Source organism: Oryctolagus cuniculus, chromosome 6, assembly GCF_964237555.1.
Source record: "Oryctolagus cuniculus chromosome 6, mOryCun1.1, whole genome shotgun sequence".
Classification (NCBI taxonomy): Eukaryota; Metazoa; Chordata; class Mammalia; order Lagomorpha; family Leporidae; genus Oryctolagus; species Oryctolagus cuniculus.
In genome coordinates this window covers 154,717,818-154,738,234 of record NC_091437.1, presented here as the reverse complement: position 1 = coordinate 154,738,234, position 20,417 = coordinate 154,717,818, and the positions used below count along the sequence as shown (strand labels likewise).

Below are 20,417 nucleotides of genomic sequence, written 5' to 3'. Positions count from 1 at the left end.
CATGTCTAGTTCTTTCTACCCACTGCTGCTTTATCGGACTACATCTGCCTTATGCCTCTATCTTTGTACCCTGCACGTACAACCTGTAGCATAGAGTCTAACAAATAATAACCATGTGTATCTATGTTTATTTTTTAAAACTGACGAATTGAGTATGTTTTGAACTTTGAAATTTGAATAAGTGACTTTTTTAAAACCTGACACTATTGATGCTTGCTGTGTGCTATTCTAAGAGATGTACAGTACCTATTCACTTAATCCTTTTGGTCACTGTAAGACTTATCTTGTAGTTGAAAAAATGGAAGCAAAAAGAAATTAATAGTGAAATTTATGTAAGCATCTATTAACAGATGTAGGATTAAAATTCAAGCAGCTGGGCTGAAAGAATACATGTGAAATATATTACTAATATTCCTCTTGTAGCATAAATAGAATAGAAGCTAGAGTCCACTCAGTAATTTAAAAATCAGATAATTCCAAATTTGGTTGATGATGTAGAGAAACCACACATCGTCATGCACTTCTGGTGAGAGAGTAAATTGGAACAGCTACTTTGAAATACTACTTGGTTGGCTATTTAAACAGCTAATGTCTTACAGCTCACTCTTGCCTGTTCCTATCCTGTGACTCAGCAATTTCATTCCCAGGGACATTCCCAAGGAAAAGGAATGCATATGTCTACTAAAAGACATGAACAAAAACATGTATAGTAGCTTTTGAAAAATAATGGCATCCAACTAGAAGCAATCTACACAAATAGGTAAAGAATAAATGTATTGTACTGTATTCGTATAATAATTTATTGCACATTAATATAAATAAACTACTACTATACTCAATAATGACATGGATAACTTTCCCAGGCATAATGTTGAGAAAAGTAACTCAGACAAAAAAAATTACATTCTATATTATCCAACTCATATAAATTTCAGGAACAGGCACATTAACCTATGTGATCAAAGTCAAAAGACAGTTACCTGGCTATAGGAGTGTGTGTGTGTGTGTGTGTGTGTGTGTGTATGCAAATGTTTGTGTATATGTATATGGTGGGGGTGACTGAAATACATGAGGGAAAGAGCCTCGTCAGTTCAGGAAATCTTTTGTTTGAATTTAAAAGTGGTTATGTAACTTTAGACTTAACTAGAATGTCATCAATACATACTGTTAAGACTGGTACAAAATATGTATATATTGTATCCCTCAAGAAACAAATAAAAAACAAAATAATTCAATGACTATGTGTTGGTAAACTTGAGACTGTTGAAATTTAGTTCAACAAAAAGGAATTCTTTCTTCTCTCTCTTTCTCTTTCTCCCTCGCATTTGTTTCTCAAAACAAATTATTTCCCTTACTTTCCCAGAAGATTCTACCTGAACTATATTTAGAGTATCATGACATAAAATAGATGACTGATTCACTAGTGGAGGAACACAGTTGGCACTGAATTCTCAAATAAGAATATATATAAAACAGAAACAGGTTTCTTCTTCGTGAAATAGTTAAGTGGTTAGATTTCCCCCATTTGTGCAGTCAGCAGCCAATCAGGCAATTTTGGTTGGCCTAAGGGCGATGGGATTGTGAAAAGCATCCAAGAATGGAGTCAGTGTTTCATGATCTGCCCCAAGCCACACACTCCTGCACTAAATCAATAAAAATCATTCACAGACTTTTGGATTTACTTTAAGAAAGTAGCATTTTTATGAACCTCCTAGGCAGATACAAAAACAGCTTGACATTGGGTTTAGGAACATCTTGCAAATAACAATTCTCATTGTTCAGAGTTATCTTGGCTTATGAGTAAATGACTTCACAGCTTGACAGAATGTATGTAGCTATATATTGACTTTGCACTTGCGAGAAACTCAAGATTTGTTTCCTCATGAGGCAAATTTGGATAGTAAAGCCTCTAAGAGCCAATAATCCTTGAGGTTTCTGTTTTGCAACAGCTACTGGGGGGAGGGCTGGAATTGTATCTGGTGACTTAAACATTTCACATCTCTCTTACTGTCTTCACATATAAAATGTCTCACAATTGGATTTTAGCAAAAGGACACTCATATTAGTCACCAAATTCTTATTGAGACTTCAGGATGCTCCTTGAAATATATATGACAACTCCACTTTGTAGATGAGAAACTGAGTTTGCCAAGTTATGATAATACCATATCCCAGCAGAAACAGAATTTGAATCAATATTTTCTGACCTTGGAAAAAACTTGAAGTTTCTACTTAATTCTAGTAGCTTCTTTAAAATAAAATAATAACATGTACGGTCTAATCATATTTCTGCTATCAACAGTGTATATGACCTTGGAGTAATTACTTCATTGCTTTAACTTTAGTCTATTGATCTGAAGAATAAATCAGTTGCACTGGTATGTTTCTCCAAAATGTTGTGGTTTTGTACCTACCATATTTAGCTCTAGAAATGTGTCCTTTCTTATTTCCTGCCATGGCACAAAAAGAACCACATTAAAGCCAAAGACGTTTTATTTGAACTAGAAATCTGCTGGGAAATTGTAATTCAAACCACTCAATCTATTCTTTTCCCTAATAAGATTATTTAAAAGTACCCAGTCTCACAGGGAGAGACTTGTGATGAAAGGCCTGAGCTGTATAACCAAGGCCAGACTTTTAAAATACAGCATAATTGAAATGAATAATATGCCAAATGACCGGAGAGTGTTTAGACATACAAAATGTAAATGTTTTAAAGAATTGAATAAATGAATGTTCCAGTGGAAAAAAATGGTGATTTTCCTTATGTAATATATAAGTAAAAAGAGAGTTTTGAGCTTATATTGGCTCATGATTTGATGTAACAATTTTCAGAAGGGTCTTGGATTCTGTGCTTTGCTATGGAATTCTGTAGGTGATAGCCACTCAACTAAGACTGGTGTCCTTGGGTATTTCTCACTGGGGAAAATTTTCTTATTCTGTCTACTACCCTATGTCTCATCTGCCTAAATTACACTCTTGGAATGGAAACTAGAATTACAGTGAGTTACAAACAAATATCAACTACTTGTTTTTTGGTAAAGCCAGAAATAATATATTTTCAACATATCTAGGTCTATTTATGCATGTGGCCCTTTAAAAAGCATTTTAGGTTTAATTTAACACATACTGAATGAGTGTTTACTGTATAGTGTCAGCAATAGATTTGGGTGATAAACCTATCTAAATATAAGAACTCACTTCTATTAGGACTGATATTATAGTGAAATAAAACAAATGACTACATCTCTAAAACACCATAAAGCTGTAGAAATTAATGCAGTCATGAAAGACTCCCTGGAAGAAGTGACTCAAGAGAAGAGTTTTTAAGATATAGGGGCCAGCACTGTGGTGTAGCAGGTAAAGCCACCACCTGCAATGCAGGCATCCCATATGGGTGCTGGTTCGAGTCCCAGGTGCTCCACTTCTGATCCAGCTCTCTATTATGGCCTGGGAAAACAGTAGAAGATGGCTCAAATCCTTGAACCCCCATGGGAGACCTAGAAGAAGCTCCTGGCTCCTGGCTTTGGATTGACGCAGCTCAGGCCATTGCTGACAATTGGGAAGTGAACCAGTGATGGAGGACCTTTCTCTCTCTCTCTGCCTCTCCTTCTCTCTCTGTATAACACTTTCAAATAAATAAAATAAAAATCTTAAAAACCCGAAATATATATTACATATATATCTAGATAGATATATATCTAACATATGTTATATATATATATATATATATATATATATATATATAAGCTGTTAGGTAAAGGACTTTGAAAGAACACTGCTGAAAGATGGCATGCAAGAGAATTATACTTGACCTGAAGAATTTATGCATAAGAATGGATTTAAGTTCCTGATATTCCTGATATAGAGGTCTGGGTACCCCTCCGGCTGCAATCAATTTTTCTGTCTGGACAACTCGTGATCCTAGGACCTTCCAGACATGTCCTTTGAGCTCACACTGTCTCTGCTCTCAGGTGATAGTCTCTTTTTTAAAGATTTTATGGGGCATCCATGTATCATTACAAGATTGTAGTGAATCATTACAGGAAAGTGAACAAAACATGACATAAATATCAGTGTTAATGAATCTGCATGACACAATTATGTCCCTCTGTTGAAGAAAGAATGGAAGTGTTTGTAACCACAGCTAAACAGTCACTAGATGTAGCCTTAACTTTAAGTAATGCGAATTCCTTCAGCAGAAAGCAATTCCCAGAAAGAGACTCATTGTGAGCCATCTCCACTCAACTCTGGCAGTTAGAGAAATGAACACTGAAGTCCTGAAAGAGAATCTGGGCAGGGCATCAACGTGTCCACCACAACTGTCATTTTACCTTGTCCTACTAACACATCTTAGTGTACATGCATCTAATCTTAATACCATTTAAACTGATGAAATAAGATGTTCCAGGGCTGGCATAAGAATGCTACTGGAACTCAAACTGATAATGAGGTCACAAATTGCTAATCTGTCCTGTACTTTTTGTACCTTCCAGGAGACAGATCAATGGGGGAAAAAAGAACATGAATTAACACCTGCAACACACAAAAACATCAGTCAAATATAAACTTAAGGACAGCTTCATTTCATCCCCAAAATAGCTCCAATGTGGGGAATCCATCCGTGTAAGAGATAAATATGTATATCAGGAGGTTGTGATTTCCAGGACTCCCCAAAGGCCATCACCTCTCAATCCTCCTGCCTTGAAATTCTTTCCCAGTTATACTGCAAGGTGTTTTACACAGTCCTTCTAATGTAATCCTCACAATAGCCTTATGAATTAAATATTCTCATTCTCATTTTAAAAAACTCAAACTCAGATATTTTCAAGTGTTTTATGAAAAGATACCAGGAACTGGACCTGGAATTTTCATATAGAATTGCCTGGTCCCAAAGCCATACAAAACTTGTACACTATAACAAACTGTCTCAATAGGCTTCAAATCAAAATGCACTTATCAAGAAAAATGAATTCACTATTGCACAAGAGGACTTTTACAGATTTCTCAGTTATGGAAAGAATTAATCATGAATCAATTCACCCAATATCTACACACTTCAAAAATGAGTTTTTAGCTGTTTTAGTTCTCAGCATTCCATTTAGTACCAGAATAAATAATCCATTAAAAGTGTCTACCTTCACTAAATTATTTAGCTTCCCAACAAATAAACAAAAAGCCCATGCCTCTAAAGATGAATTAAATATTCCGGAAATTTATAGAAAATAAATAGAAATGTAATTCTAAAACTCATTATTGGACTCTAACACCTTTTTCTTGAACGCCAGTAAATCCTTGATTCAGCCCAAGTATGAATGCAATTCTAATCATGAAATATCTACTGTTAAAGAAAACTCTGAGTTTATTTAATACCAACTATTAAAATTATTGAACAATGATGCTCAAGACCTGAGATGCACATTGGAGGGCAGCAGTGAGAAAACTGGCTTAGGTTTTGATCTTAGTATCCTCTACTTCTCAGGGAACTTCGCAGACAAGTGGAGCCTTTCCTAGCACATTATAAACTGGAGGGAATGCTTTGTTGACCAATTTTGTTTGGCATCTGTCAATACACAAGAACCACTAGGACTCTTCATGCAGTCAACTGGCAAAATATTTTATTGTAAGAGAAGCTGGGTGGGTCAAGATGGTGGAATAGTGAGGATGCACACTGATAGTCCGGGAAAAGATAGGTTGATAAAAGAGGAATTACAGTAATTACAGGGAAAGGCTCAGGGGAAAAATGTAGAGGAAACTCTTCCGGATCTAGTGGAGGTGACACAGACGGCCTGCAGGGAGAGCAAGGACGCCCACGGCTCCGAGTCTACACATCTGCACTGGAAGGGGAGGTGAGCTCAGTAACCCGAGACATTGGCAGGGGAAATGGCAGACAGAGCCTAGAGGGAACTAGGCTAGAAGCCCCGCTGGGGAAAGTTCACCAGACTAACTTCAGGAGAGAAGAAAAAAGAAAGGAGGGGGGGACCAGTACGGACGAGTTTCTCTCTCCGCCCAACTTGCAAAGGCGAGCAAGAGACAAAGAGCAGGTGCCATTCTGGATATACGTAAAAGGTGCGCGTCCTCAGGGCTGTGCGTGATGTCAGAGCTGTGCACAACCCCAGGGCTGTGCGCAAACTCAGAGCTGAGTGCGAACTCAGTCAAACAGAAAAACCTGACTCTGGGGGTGTGTGTGAAATACCAGGAGGTTAGGATTTAGTGAAAGGGTAGAGCTAATGAACTGAGGTGGGGGTGGGGGGGTGGGGAAGAGATGGTGGGTGAGAGAAATCACAGAGGTCACCTAAGTACTCTCCAGAGATGCTACAATTTGGTAACCTTGGCAACCCAGTGGGAGACTGCAGGAGAAATTTAATGCACAGTGAGGGCAGGACAGATTCTTTGGGTGGTCTGTGGAAAAAAAAAAAGCAGACGAATGCTATACACACAGAAATCAGAGATTGGAAGCTAACTACCATCAATTCTGCTCAGCTGTGCAGTATTACTTCCCTCTTGAAAAAAATAAATAAATAAAAGAGAGATCTACCATGCCTAACCTGAGTGTGTCACCTTTGGCACACCCTTAACCCTGAAGAACTAAGCAAAGCTCTCTGGCTACACACATCTCAAGCCTTGAAGGCTCCTCCAAAGGCAGATAGTACACTTACACAGTCATAGTATAACAAGAAAAAAAAAAAAAAAAACCAACCACAGTAAGGGAAGAAGAATTCAAAGAATTCCTCTAAAATGCCAAGCAACAAACACAGAAACTGAAGGAACAAGATTAATGAACACATTATGATGCCCCCAAATGAACAAAACACCCCAAGTCAAGATTATGAAGATGATGAGATATAAGAAATGCAAGATACGGATTTCAAAAAATTTATAATGAGAACATTTAGAAGTTTTCAAAAGCAAATTCTTGAACTACAGAAATCCTTACTGGACAGGATAGAAAATCTCTCTCATGAAAAGGAAATCATAAGGAGGAACCAAAATGAAACACAGAAACTAGTAGAACAGGAAAGTGTGATAGTGAAGAGAAATCAAAATGAAATGAAGAATTCCATAGATCAAATGACAAACACATTAGAGAGTCTTACAAACAGAGTCAGTGAAATAGAAGAGAGAATATCAGACTTAGAAGACAGAGCACAGGAAAGCATGCAGTCAAACCAGAGAAAAGAAGAGGGAATTAGAAATCTAAAAAATATTGTTGGGAATCTACAGGATACTATTAAAAAAAAACCAGCATTCGAGTTCTAGGAGTTTCTGAAGGCATGGAGAGAGAGAAAGGATTAGAAGGCCATTTTAGTGAGATACTAGCAGGGAACTTTCTGGGTTTGGAGAAGGACAGAGACATCCTAGTACAGGAAGCTCATAGAACCCCTAGTAAACATGACCAAAAGAGATCCTCACCACAACACGTTGCAATTAAACTCACCACAGTGAAACATAAAGAAAAAATTCTAAAATGTGCAAGAGAGAAACGTCAGATTACTCTCAGAGGATCTCCAATTAGACTCACAGCAGACTTCTCATCAGAAACCCTACAGGCTAGGAGGGAATGGCAAGACATAGCCCATGTGCTAAGAGAGACAAACTGCCAGCCCAGAATATTATATACTGCAAAGCCCTCATTTGTGAATGAAGGTGAAATAAAGACCTTTCATAGCAAACAGAAATTGAAAGAATTTGTCACCACTCGTCCGGCCCTGCAAAAGATGCTGAAAGATGTGTTAAATTCAGAAACACAGAAACATGGCCATCAGTATGAAAGAAGGTAAAGGAAGAAAACCTACCAGTAAAAGATCATAGGAAGCTCAAAGCATATACTAGAAAATATTTCCGGGAAAATGGCAGGGCAAAGTTACTACTTATCAATAGTCACATTGAACGTTAATGGACTTAACTCTACAGTTAAAAGGCACAGACTGGCTGAATGGATTAAGGAACAAAACCCATAAATTTGCTGCCTATAAGAAACACATCTTTCCAACATAGATGCATGCCGACTTAAAGTGAAAGGTTGGAAAAAAATGTTCCATGCCAACAGAAACCAAAAAAAGCAGGTGTAGCCATATTAATGTCAGACAAAATAAACTTTAACACAAAAACTGTTAAGAGAGACAAAGAGGGACACTATATAATGATTAAGGGTTCAATTCAACAGGAAGATGTAAATATTATAAGTGTATATGCACCTAATTACAGGGCACCAGTTTATTTAAAAGATATGTTAAGGGACTTAAAGGGAGACTTATATTCCAATACAATAGTACTGGAGGACTTCAATACTCTACTCTCAGAAATAGACAGATCATCTGGACAGAAGATCAACAAGGAAACAGCAGATTTAATTGACACTATTGCCCAAATGGATCTAACAGATATCTACAGAACTTTCAATCCTACATCTAAAGATTTTACATTCTTCTAAGCAGTGCATGGAACCTTCTCTAGGATTAAGCACATACTAGGCCATAAAGCAAGTCTCAGCAAATTCAAAAGAATTAGAATCATACCATGCAGCTTCTCAGACCACAGTGGAATGAAGGTGGAAATTAGCAACTCAGGAATCCCTAGAGAGTATGAAAACACAAAGAGACGGAACAACATGCTCCTGAATCAACAATGGGTCATTCAAGAAATCAAAAGAGAAATCAAAAACTTTCTGGAAGTAAATGAGGATAACAACACAACATATCAAAACTTATGGGATATGGCAAAAGCAGTGTTGAGAGGAAAGTTTATAGCAATAGATGCCTACATCAAGAAATTGGAAAGGCACCAAATAAATGAGCTTTCATCACATCTCAAGGATCTATAAAAACTGCAGCAAACCAGACCCAAATCTAGTAGGAGAAGAGAAATAATTAAAATCAGAGAAGAAATCAACAGGATTGAATCCAAAAAAAATTACAAAAAATCAGCCAAGCAAAGAGCTGGTTTTTTGAAAAAATGAATAAAATTGACACACCATTGGCTCAACTAACTAAAAAAAGAAAAGTACCAAATCAATAAAATCAGAGATGAAAAAGGAAATGTAACAACAGACACCACAGAAATAAAACGAATCATCAGAAATTACTACAAAGAGTTGTATACCAGCAACAGGGAAATCGATCAGAAATGGATAGATTCCTGGACACATGCAATCTACTTAAATTGAACCAGGAAGACATAGAAAACCTAAATAGACCCATAACTGAGACAGAAATTGAAACAGTATTAGTAGGATTTATCCCTGGTATGCAGAGATGGTTCAATGTTTGCAAATCAATCAATGTGATACACCACATTAACAGACTGCAGAAGAAAAACCATATGATTATCTCAATAGATGCAGAGAAAGCATTCGATAAAATTCAACACCTTTTCATGATGAAAACTCTAAGCAAACTGGGTATAGAAGGAACATTTCTCAATACAATCAAAGCAATTTATGAAAAACCCACGGCCAGCATCCTATTGAATGGGGAAAAGTTGGAAGCATTTCCACTGAGATCTGGTACCAGACAGGGATGCCCACTCTCACCACTGCTATTCAACATAGTTCTGGAAGTTTTAGCAAGAGCCATCAGGCAAGAAAAAGAAATTAAAGGAATACACATTGGGAAGGAAGAAGTCAAACTATCCCTCTTTGCAGACGATATGATTCTTTATTTAGGGGATCCAAAGAACTCTACTAAGAGACTCATAGAAGAGTTTGGCAAAGTAGCAGGATATAAAATCAATGCACAAAAATCAACAGCCTTTGTATACACAGGCAATGCCACGGCTGAGAAAGAACTGCTAAGATCAATTCACTATAGCTACAAAAACAATGAATTACCTTGGAATAAGCTTAACCAAGGACGTTAAAGATCTCTACGATGACAATTACAAAACCTTAAAGAAAGAAATAGAAGAGGATACCAAAAAACAGAAAAGTCTTCCATGCTCATGGAATGGAAGAATCAACATCATCAAAATGTCCATTCTCCCAAAAGCTATTTATAGATTCAATGCGATACCAATCAAGATACCAAAGACATTCTTCTCAGATCTAGAAAAAAGGATGCTGAAATTCATATGGAGATGCAGGAGACCTGAAATAGCTAAAGCAATCTTGTACAACAAAAACAAAGCCGGAGGCATCACAATACCAGATTTCAGGATACTGCAGGGCAGTGGTAATCAAAACAGCATGGTACTTGTACAGAAACAGATGGATAGACCAATGGAACAGAATAGAAACACCAGAAATCAACCCAAACATCTACAGCCAACTTACATTCGATCAAGGATCTAAAACCATTTCCTGGAGCAAGGACAGTCTATTCAATAAATGGTGCTGGGAAAACTGGATTTCCCTGTACTGAAACATGAAACAAGAGCCCTACCTCACACCTTACACAAAAATTCACTCAACATGATGTTGCTGTTGATTTCTCAACAATGTTGCAGTGGATTCGTTTCTGAGAGCAGCAGCATGGTGGGGGCAAGAGGCGCCGAGTCACCACACAGACCCCGGGAGTTGGGTGAAAGCAGGCTTGAGGCGAGCAGCCCACAGACTCATTTATTACAGTTGGAACCACATCTTATATAGTCAAGACCAGCCAATCTGGTCAAGGGGTGGTCTATGCCCCAACCAATCACAGCCTGTTGCCAGGCAGGCTCCATTGCCCGGTGGGTTTCAAAGCCATTCCTGAGTACCTGACACTCGCTTGCCAGTGGCCACCTTGGCATGGCCTTCTCATTCCACCACAAGCATGGATTAAAGATCTAAATCTATGACCCGACACTATCAAATTATTAGAGAACATTGGAGAAACCCTGCAAGATATTGGGACTGGCAAAGACTTCCTGGAAAAGACCCTGGAGGCACAGGCAGTCAAAGCCAAAATTAACTATTGGAATTACATAAAATTGAAAAGTTTCTGTACTTCAAAAGAAACAGTCAGAAGAGTGAAGAGGCAACTGACAGAATGGGAAAAAATATTTGTAAACTATGCTACAGATAAAGGATTATTAACCAGAATCTACAAAGAGATCAAGAAACTCCAAAACAACAAGACAAACAACCCACTTAAGAGATGGGCCAAGGACCTCAATAGACATTTTTCAAAAGAGGAAATCCAAATGACCAACAGGCACATGAAAAGATGTTCAAGATCACTAGCAATCAGGGAAATGCAAATCAAAACCACAATGAGGTTTCACCTCACCCCGGTTAGAATGGCTCACATTCAGAAATCTACCAACAACAGATGCTGGCGAGGATGTGGGGAAAAAGGGACACTAACCCACTGTTGGTGGGAATGCAAACTGGTTAAGCCACTATGGAAGTCAGTCTGGAGATTCCTCAGAAACCTGAATATAATCCTACCATTCAACCCAGCCATCCCACTCCTTGGAATTCACCCAAAGGAAATTAAACTGGCCAACAAAAAAGCTGTCTGCACCTTACTGTTTATTGCAGCACAATTCACAATAGCCAAGACCTGGAATCAACCTAAATGCCCATCAACAGTAGACTGTATAAAGAAATTATGGGATATGTGCTCTATAGAATACTATACAGCAGTCAAAAACAATGAAATCCGGTCATTTGCAACAAAATGGAGGAATCTGGAAAACATTATGCTGAGTGAAATAAGCCAGTCCCAAAGGGACAAATATCATATGTTCGCCCTGATCAGTGACAACTAACTGAGCACCAAAAAGGAAACCTGTTAAAGTGAAATGGACACTATGAGAAATGGTGACTTGATCAGCCCTTGCCCTGACTATTGATGAATAACTTAATACATTATCCCTCTTAGTATTTTTTTGTCTGTTCTACTTAATACTATTGGTTTAATACTGTGATTAATACACAGTTATTCTTAAGTGTTGAAACTTAACTGAAAAGTGATCCCTGTTAAATATAACAGTGGGAATAAGAGAGGGACATGCTCAAGGTGACTTGCCCCAAACGGCAGAGTTAGAAACATTCCAGGGGATTCCAATTCAATCCCAACAAGGAGGCATGTACCAATGCCATCTCACTAGTCCAAGTGATAAATTTCTGTTCACAATTGATCATAATGATAGGACTAAGAATCAAAAGGATCACATGAACAAGACTAGTGTCTGAAAATACTAACTGATAGAACAAAAAAGGGAGAGAACGATCCAACATGGGAAGCAGGATACACAGCAGACTCATAGAATGACGGATATCCTAAACAGCACTCTGGCCTCAGAATCAGCCCTTAGGGCATTCGGATCTGGCTGAAAAGCCCATGAGAGTATTTCAGGCATGGAAAGCCAAGACACTCTGGGGAAAAAAAAAAATGACCTAAATGAAAGATCTCTGCGAGTGAGATCCCAGTAGAAAGAATGGGGCCATCAAAGAAGGAGGTACCTTTCTCTGAAGGGAGGAGAGAACTTCCACTTTGACTATGAACTTGTCTAAATATGATCAGAGTCGGTGAACTCAAAAGGTTTCCATAGCCTTGGTAACTCATGACTGGAGCCTAGGGAGATTAGTGAGGCCATAAACAAGAGTGTCAATTTGTTAAGTCAACAACAGGAGTTACTGTGCACTTACTCCTCATGTAGGATCTCTGTCCTTAATGTGCTGTACATTGTGATTTAATGCTATAACTAGTACTCAAACAGTATATTTCACTTTGTGTTTCTATGTGGGTGCAAACTGTTGAAATCTTTGCTTAATATATACTAAACTGATCTTCTGTATATAAGAGAAATGAATCTTGATGTGAATGGAATTGGAGAGGGAGTGGGAAAGGGGAGGGTTGCGGGTGGGAGGGAAGTTATGGGAGGGGAAAGCCATTGTAATCCATAAGCTCTACTTTCGAAATTTATGTTCATTAAATAAAAGTTAAAAAAAAAAAAGAAAAAAAAAGAGAAGCTGACAGTTTGATGTAATGAAAACTGTGAACTCTTTAGAGTCTGACTTCTAGGACATTACTTATCTTCTCCTAGCTCGAGTTTTCCTCTCAGTGAAGGAGAGGGACAGGGACCGGGCGCCTTTTCCACTTTCCTGTAATGCAGACAGAACTGAAGGAAGCGATTCATAACCATAGTGCATGCTCTGTTTTGTGTTTTTCTTTCTTTTCTTCATGATTAACTTGTGCCCTTTGTTAAAAATAGTGATATTCTACTTGTGAATGAAGTAGATCGTGCAAAGCAGAAAGTGAATGCAAATAATAGATTTAGTTGTTCAGAGATATATTTTCACTTAGTTTCCTCTAGAATATGGAAAAAAGTTAAATAAAAATAGTTAAATTTATATCATTTTTTCATGTTTGAGATTGACAGAAAAATCTGATTTTACTGGAGAAGATATTGGAGATAATGTCTATGTAAACTATGTAGAGCAGAGCCAGATATGTAGTAGTTGTTCAGTAAGTAATGTTTTATTTTATACATGTCCTCAATTTTTTTGATGGCATTTGTCCCTGACTCCTTTTATTTGTCCCAGAATCATCCCAGGTTTTCTCTTTTTGGACATTTAGTTTCCCCATTTTGTTTAATGCTTCCCACATATCCCTCTTTGATCCATGGTTCATAATGAAATTATTACCTTCACATTTAATGTAATAATTCATTCAACATATGGTTTCTGGCTTCTTCTGTCACCCTGTAACAGGCATGTGTTCATACAAGACAACCCACACTTTCTACAATTTCATAGGACCATCCTTGACCCTATTTGCTCCTAACTAGTCTCTATCTTAATGTGGAAGGTATATATGACCTTTGGCATTTATTTGAAAAAAGTAAGATATTACCCTGTAAATAAAAACAGAAAGAAGTGATTAATTACTGAGTACTCCAAAGTCAGTGTGATAAGTATTTGGTAGATTATATTATTGCTTCCAAGTCTTTATAACCTCCCTGTAATGAAATGATATATCTCAGCTTCCTGCCATATGAGTTTCTAGCACTTACCACCAGAGTTGCTAGAAGATATTTCCCCATTCCATTGCTGCTAGGCTTAGCCAAAAGGCTACTTTCTCCAGTGGAATGTTAGCAGTTGTGACATAGGCAGATGTTTTAAATGCATTCCTCTGATTAGATTTGGCCTCTTGCACTTCTGCCTCCATAGCAGAATGGACATCCCTGGGGACTACCAACTCAAAAATAACAAGGAGGTAAAATGGATTAAAGCTAGTTCTACAATTAAAAAGTTAAAGAAGTGAAAAAAAAGTAGTCAAAGTTCACTAGGATGCTCATTTCTTCCATTTCTAATAGAATATCCTCATCATCTCTGTTAGAAACAGTGATTTTAAGAAGAACATGTAATAATAGGGAACTTCTGAATGCTGACAATGTGTTTTAGGTGCATTATTTTAATCTTTACAATCATCCCATTACAGGTACAGTAATTATTCTACTTTTAATAGAAGAATAACCATGTTCCTAGAGAGATTTAGCAACATTCCAAGGTCCACTGAAGTGGTGAGCCTGCATTTGAGCCCAAGCTTGACTTCAGCGCTAGAAGTATTAATCACCATGACTTTGTCCTGCTACATTTCAGTTATCTATAAGATAAAGCTGGAGGTGGTCTACTGAAAACTGAGTCCAAATGGAAAATATGTGACCAGCCAAACCAAAGGTATCAGTGCCAGCAAAGGGGCAGCAGGTGGAGCACAGCAGTAAAAGAGGGGATATTTCCAATAATACATTAGTTCCCTAGTAAAAAGAATCAGCTGTAAGCGTCAGCCAGGTCCAAAGACTGCCACACCGGTTCACACCAATGTTAATCATGGAAGAACTCTATGCCACTTCTATCTCTCCCCCCAGTTCCACAGGGTCAGAAGCTTAGGTTTTCAGAAAGTACAAAAATTAGAGAACTGATCAATCATGTTGGCCTCCCGCAGCAGGAAGCTTAATTGCAGTGGACCAAAGACAGTAAATGGGATAGTTGTAACTTTGACTTATGCTTGCTGTTTTTAGTATTCAGTGGATAGGATGCATTGATTAATGCTGAAGACCTTTTTATTACCTGAATAAAGTTATTCAGGTACAGGGTAAGCACTATCTGCTGTGTGTCCTGCATGTAAAAATTGATGAGTAAATTAGATTGTAAGTTTCTTGAAAGAAAGGACTACGTGTTCTACTTCTTTCATTCATATCCTTCTTGTCTTTGCCTTCACCTCTAACCCTGATCTACATAAATTCGGCTCCTTGTTGGGTCTCATTATTTAATCCTCAGTGCCGCTCTGATCAGAGAAGCTAATGTTTAAGCAGACTTATTCAATGTTTAAAGTATAATTATTTATTATTAGTTAAGATTATTGGCTGATCCAGTTTAAATTAAAATCATTTATTGATAATTGACCATATTCATTATCAACTGGGTCTATCAAACCTAAATGATAGAGAATAATAAATAAGGCATAGTCTCTGTTCCCAAGAAGTGCAAACACTTCTGGGGGAGAAAAATTTTAGGTGAAGACTACAGTAAGGCAGTATGTTATGCATTACTGAAAATAACAATGCAGCAACTAAGAGATCAAATTGGAAGTAGAACCAGCTTTGAGCAATTCTGAACCGAATACTCAAGATATGAATAAATACTAGAAGACAATTTCTTGTCTTCCAAAACAGAGAGACATATTTCAGAGACATAAAAAGGAGAAAATGTGATACATTCAAGGATGTATGTGGGCCAATGCTGTGGTGTAGCAGGCACTCTGCCAGCAGTGCCAGCACCCCATATGGGCACTGGTTCAAGATCTGGATGTTCCACTTCAATCCAGCTCTCTGCTATGACCTGGGAAAACAGTTGAAGATGGCCCAAGTCCTTAGACCCCAGCATCTACATGGGAAGACCTGGAGGAAGCTCCTTGCTCCTGGCTTCAGAAGGGCGCAGCTCCGGCCATTGCAGCCAATTGGGGAGTGAACCAGCGGATGGAAGACCCCTCTCTCTCTCTCTACCTCTCCTCTCTCTGTGTAACTCTGACTCTCAAATAAATAAATAAGTCTTACAAAAAAAAAAAAAAGGCTATATGATGGGGGCAGGTCAAAGCATCTATCTGCAAAGGGAGCCAACAGAGAAACCCTAGACGGGCAGTCTGGCTCCCCAGCATGGTGGCTTTGAATTGGTTGGGGGAAAACCAGCTAGTTGTTTCTTGATTTTCAAGGGATGATCTTCATTCTCTTCAAGTGTTGGAGAAAATATGCCCAGGCACTATCTCTACTCTTTACTGTACCCCATTTATTAGATGTTGGTTTATTGTACCAAAAAATTTCCAGAAAGGATTCAATTCTGTCCTGTGCATTTGGGTTAATATGTACATTATGGGTTTTTTTTAAATGCATTATTTCTGAGCTCTCTTTCTTTATGCAAACTTTGTTGCCCATTACACTTTTAAAAATCAGTCTGGGAAATAGAACAAATCAGGCCATGTTCACCAGCCCAGATTTAGCTGATGATGGAATTAATAATGTATTCAATTTTCACCTGGTTTCTCAGGTTCATTTATCAAATTGGTAGGAACCAGTAAGAGAGAAGGAATAACTGATGTGATTATTTAGTAGTTTCCTTACCCCCACAATGTCAAGAGACTGTGGACAATGCAGAGACAAAATAATTTTTTTAAAGATACCTAATCTGGTGATATTTTCCAAGCCTACACAGCCAATGAAAGAGATCATATGGGGATGTTCTTTGAATCTGAATGACCAGGGAATCTGAAAGTAATGATGGAGTGGCGTTCCATTTGAACCTTTAGGAGAGTGTGGTACAAACAGGAAAGGTAAAAATGATGGGTGTTTGTAATCAATGTGATGGGAATTAATATAGTATTCCTGGAGCATGAAGGATTGGGAAATAAACCATTAAAATATATTTACCTGAGAAATTTACAAAAAAGTATAGAAAACTATGAACTTTGAAGTGACTTTATAAACAGAATAGCAATAATATTTAATATTTTCATACCCCTTCCACACCAAAAATTGTACTGTGTGTTATAGTACATTTGAGTGTTTGTGTATTTTTTTTAAATTTGATATTAATGTGAAAAGTAACTGGCTAAGGTTGATATTCACTGAAGTTTAAACTTAGCCTAAGCCATAACATATTTGTGTGTGTACCTGTATGTGTGTGTGTGTGTGTATGTAAGTATACATGTAAAAAGAGCAAGTTATTTATAAACATTCCATATTTTACCAAGAATGTCCATTCTAAAACCTTTTAAATGTTTTCTGTCTCCTTTGTTCTTTTTCCCCATAACCCTTTTATTTAAGGTATACAAACTTCATGCATTTCATAAATACAAATTTAAGAATATAGTGATTCTTCCCACTCTACCCTCCCACCAATCCACCCTCCTACCATGCTTCCTCCTCCCTCTTCTATTCCCATTCTTATCTTTTTTTTTTTTTTTTTTTTTTTTTTTTTTTTTTTTTTTTTTTTTTTACTAAGATCTAGTTTCTTATTTGTTCTTTAGTGCAGGGAAAACCTTACTAGCCTTTGGGATTCTCCAGATGTCTTGAACTATATTTTTTTTCCCAAATGCTTTGGTTTTGGCAGGTTGCAAAGCCAATGTTTGCCAAGGTCATTTTTTCCCCTTAATTTTTAAAGCCACTTGTGTTTCAAGGAACTTTAAGCATTTGATTTTTATTCATTTACACTTAGCTCATCAAAAACATTTTAAGGAAATTTGAAGTCCAATAAACCTTTAGAAGTCTATATTATTAAAATCCTGGAATTTATCATTAAATCCTGCATTTGAAACATTGATGTTTATTCTGAAATCAGAACTCCCAATTTTTTACCTGTATCTAACCAATGCTGGTTCTGTTAATGAACAATTGGATTTATCTTCTCACATTTTGTTCTTAGTGTGAAGCTGATGCCACTAACACTGGATCTGTTTCTAATTAGTGGTGGTAGATTTTCATTGGGCCATCCAAATACTTCTTTTTTCTCCCAATTACCAATGAAATACCTTTGTAACCTAGAAAAAGAACAATTTAATCACCAAGTTAAGACATAGATGCTTCAAACTGATATTTGTCACATTTCATGTAGGACTAACTAGGGAGTGATGATTACACTAAGGTGGTCATCACGTTAATTTCTTTATATCAAGAGCTGAATGTATGCAAGGTGAAGACCAACCAATGCATATAACATGATTTCTTATGTCTTGCTGGATTTTTCCTCTATTGTTTAACATTGAAGGGAATGGAATTTTTACTTTGTCCATTTCATTTTTGATGAAAGGAAACTTGGGGGTCTGGATTTTATTTCAGAATTAAGGAAAAAATTCTTATAATTTATACAACTGTGAAATGAAGGCATTGGTCTAGGTTAATGGTTTTTAGTATTATTTAATTGAAAATGTTCTAAGTAGTTAGGTGCAGGATCTATGAGTTATATGTCAGTATTTAATAATATCTAAAAATGTTTTTGTTGTTATTATGAAGAAAATGTTGACATCATTATGCATATTTGATTATAAAAGGAGAAGTAATATATTAGAATTAGCAAGTGGAGTTTGGTCATCAGCATTTTATTTTTGTTTTATTTTAAAGAGAAATGAGGTAAGTATTGTCAGGTAAATACTTGTAAAGCTATTAATTGGTTACAAAAAAGTTGGAAAATATTGGGATCAGTGTCTTTTCAAAGAAAAATTAGAGAATTCTCCCATTTTCAAGGTTCTTAAGTGTCTTGCTTTAATAATCAAAATATATTTGAATACAAGTTTTTGATGTAGAAAATGTTTCTTGAAGATCTTCCTAACATACAGATATGGCTCAATCAGTAATGGTACCTTGTCTATGGGAATCTACACCTAGCCATAGCTAATTGATCCATATGTTATCCTCTGACCTTGGCTACATCAATTAGGTTCTATCTTGAAAAGTTTAATTGATGGAAAGAGTAAGGGAGTTGTCAAAACTAGGAGTTATTGATAACAATACTCAGAAGACACTTAACAGCCACCATTGAAGCCTTTGAAGTTCTCTGAGTTCTGCCCTATAATGAGTATTTTTTATTGCTGCACAACATAACACCACAAACATAGCAACTTAAAGCAATACAAGTTTATTATATCAAGTTTCTGTGTGTTAGGATTCTGGGCAAATATTCTCTGGGCTCGGTGCTCAAGATCTCACAGAACTAAAATCAATAAGGCAGCTGGAGATGTAATCTCGTCTGAGGCTTGGGGTGCTCTAAGATCATGAAGGTTGTTGGCAGAATTCACATCCTTGTGGCTGCAGGACTTTGGTTTCATTTGTACGGCCAGCTGTTAGGCAGGGTTTCTCTCATCCTTTAGTGTACCTTCAAACACACCATTTTGTCCATTCACAATATGACAGTTTGCTTATTTGAAGTAGGCAGGAGAATTTCCCTCCAGTTTGCTCTGATCAAGTTTTATATAGTGTAATATAATCATAAAATAGCTATTTGTCACATTCTTAAGGACTGGCCTACACTTCCTGAGAAGAAACAGAGCATGCATACATATTGGGGTCTATTAATTCAACACTTATCTGGACTTGTTGAAATAGCCTAGTGTCCTTTTAAACATTTTGTTTGTTGTGGTTTCCTCACAATCGAAAGAACGTTACCTGGTGCAACATATTATGTCCTCAACACCATCCCCAAGAATCCCAGGGAATATCAGAAAGGGAGGAGAAAGCCGGTGCCGCGGCTCACTAGGCTAATCCTTTGCCTGCGGCGCCGGCACACCGGGTTCTAGTCCTGGTCGGGGCGCCGGATTCTGTCCCGGTTGCCCCTCTTCCAGTCCAGCTCTCTGCTGTGGCCAGGGAGTGCAGTGGAGGATGGTCCCAAGTCCTTGGGCCCTGCACCCCATGGGAGACCAGGAGAAACACCTGGCTCCTGGCTTTGGATCAGCGCGGCGCGCCAGCCGCGGCGGCCATTGGAGGGTGAACCAACGGCAAAGGAAGACCTTTCTCTCTGTCTCTCTCTCACTGTCCACTCTGCCTGTCAAAAAAAAAAATTAAAAAAAAAAAAAAGGGAGGAGAGATAATCTTACTGTATAATCATATCAAATAATATAATTAGAAAACAAATCAATAATTTGATGATTGACATATAAAGAGGGTAAATTGATGTTCTTCTCCATGCCAAAAATTCTTGACCTTGTAAGTGTTTAGCAGCTCACATAAGGAGGAGTGGTGAGTGGGATTGTTTCCAGTTGGCTTTCTTCTGTCATGCAACATGTTTTCTTGATGTGCATTCTGTGGCCAACACAGAATTTAGCTCTTTTGGAATGCATAAAGTCAACTATATTGGCAGCTTTTGCTTGACTTTTATACAACTGATTTGACAAATTAATTGATGCTCTCCATTTTCTCTGTAAATTACTGACTGCTGCCAGTGTCATCATAACATCAACACATTGGGCTATTTTCCACTGTATATTTGCATGCTGCTGCCCTAGTTG

At 37.5% G+C, this 20,417-nt stretch overlaps 1 pseudogene; it reads right to left on the bottom strand.

The window, feature by feature from the left end:
• LOC100353910 (olfactory receptor 7D4-like) overlaps positions 1-13,068 on the bottom strand; it is a 49,593-nt pseudogene extending 36,525 nt beyond the window's left edge.
• Between the last annotated feature and the right edge of the window lie 7,349 nt (positions 13,069-20,417).